The sequence below is a fragment of the Alosa pseudoharengus genome, unplaced genomic scaffold, assembly GCF_046254945.1.
Source record: "Alosa pseudoharengus isolate Yale_2024_CS ecotype anadromous, Long Island Sound unplaced genomic scaffold, YU_APseudo_1.1 YU_APseudo_1.1_scf_21, whole genome shotgun sequence".
Classification (NCBI taxonomy): Eukaryota; Metazoa; Chordata; class Actinopteri; order Clupeiformes; family Clupeidae; genus Alosa; species Alosa pseudoharengus.
Window position 1 is genome coordinate 5019674 of NW_027468674.1, and position 2006 is coordinate 5021679.

Consider the following 2006-nt stretch of genomic DNA (forward strand, 5'->3'; position numbering starts at 1 on the left):
TTTCCAACGCTCCTGAAATGAAAGCTAACATTAATGGAGAAAGTCCTGACGTTCATACTGCTGCACACAGATTATACAGGTCCTATTTGATTCAATTTCTATGTGGTAAGTGTGTAGCATGAGGTAGCCTACAGCTTTACTTACTGTTCTTCATTTGCATTCACGCAAAACAACAACCAGTCATTTAAATCATTAAGTCATTTAAAATATAGGCTACTCCATCTCTATGTTTAATTTCAAAGGTATCCAGTATCATGACATTTGTGCTGCTGCTGTATCTAAGCACCCTTTCCTCCGGGATCGCACAGGACCAGGATATGCATGTAAGTAGATTATTAAAGTAATAAACATACAGTTAGGCCTACTGGCTGTAGTGAGGGTCCTTTTTTAGGGCACCTAACAAGTAGGGATAATGGGATGGGATATTCCTGTCAGGGGTATTCAGGTTGTTGTAGTCTGCTCACTTACAGATGCAATTGAATCATGTATGCCTATGACACTCTTCACTTCTGTTGGTATGTTGCTTAACACCTGTATAAACCAGGGCATTGCATTTGAATTTTCCTTTAGGCTAATTGGTTTATATAACCTTTCATATTATAGTTGGTTGGGAATGCTAAAAACAAATTCAAGAAGGAAAGAATCCCACTGAGCCTTCCTGAAATTGGATACCATCGAGCAAAGTATGGGAAAAGGCAAAATTCATCACAGGCAAGTCACCTTTTCCTCACAAAGCAAAATGCATCTGTATCTCAAGCAGAAGCTTTCAGAATTACACTTCACTTTGATCCTTATTGCAGTTTGATTCCAGGACAAAACTCAATCCAATGTGAGGGAAACCACACTTATTTTTTTTTCTATTCACACAGATATCTGCAACCAGGATGCAAACACTGTAGTTCAGGTATGGTGTATGGTGTGTGTGTGTGTGTGTGTGTGTGTGTGCGTGCGTGTGCATATGTTCACTGATGATCTTTTTACACTGACAGGTTGTAGATGTTCTTGGTGATGAAAGCGAATCCAAATCCAATGTAAGTTTTCAGATGATGATTAAACACCATATATTAATACTTATTACATTTCTTTAACCAAATTGACCTTTACTTTAAATTGAATGTAACATTTACAGGACAATGAGACAAAAATGAAGGAGGAGTGTTAAAAAGTAAACCCTGATCTAAATACGATTGAAAACAGAATAAGGAGAACAATCAGTGACAGAGTGGCATTTATTCAACGCCACTCCACACAGGAAATCCTTACTGAATACCCAGCTTTACACCATATTTGAACTGTGAGTTAACATTTGCCATTTAGTTCACTGCAAATTATTTTTCAGATGTTCTTCTGCCAAGCAAACATGTAATTTGTTCTTATCTTTTTAAAGGTTTTCTCTGAAATTCAGCACCTGCATAACATTGACCTAAGTACCAATCTGCACTAAATCAGGCCTGTGAGGAGACAACCTACAAATACAAAGGTATTAAGAAGTTTGATTTACACTTCATGTCATTACTGCTATAAAACTGTATGGAATTACAAGTATGTTATTACTGCTATAAGACTTATCCAGTATATTGTTCAAATTCAGGACTCTTTGCAGCAGAGCGGCCATATCTGTTTGGGGACAATCCTGACAGGCTCATACCTTGTGGATAAGGTAAGAGTACCAGTCATTTGACACTGTTAGAAACTTCCCCTCAATGGGCTTGAATATCACCAATCCCCATTCTAAATACTGTTATTCTGTACTTTTCAGATATCCAAGACACCCACACCTACCCTATGCATGAGAGGCAACCCCTTTGAGGAAGACACCACCATTACACTTTGCATGGACGGACAAGATGTCGTAACACCAGAAGATGTGTTGATGGGCATTGGAGCATTGCTAGCAGTTTATTTAATTTTCAATATGGAATACCCAAAGGCCGTGAACAAGACATTGTTGTTTTTACAGTCTATGTGTGATATTAAGACAAAAGAAAAAATCCCCATTGCCGTAT

General features: G+C 37.9%; 2 long non-coding RNA genes across 2 annotated transcripts in view; both read left to right on the top strand.

Annotated features, from left to right (window-relative positions):
- Positions 1 to 877, top strand: LOC143138376 (uncharacterized). The gene is made up of 4 exons (XR_012990180.1): positions 1 to 105; positions 243 to 323; positions 604 to 711; positions 812 to 877. It is a non-coding gene; the product is annotated as an uncharacterized LOC143138376 (long non-coding RNA).
- Positions 878 to 1331: 454 nt separating this feature from the next.
- LOC143138377 (uncharacterized) overlaps positions 1332 to 2006 on the top strand; it is a 741-nt gene continuing 66 nt past the window's right edge. The window contains exons 1-3 of the long non-coding RNA XR_012990181.1: positions 1332 to 1480; positions 1592 to 1660; positions 1760 to 2006. The exon at positions 1760 to 2006 is cut by the window's right edge and continues 66 nt beyond it. This is a non-coding gene — a long non-coding RNA (uncharacterized LOC143138377). The remainder of the gene's footprint in view (positions 1481 to 1591; positions 1661 to 1759) is intronic.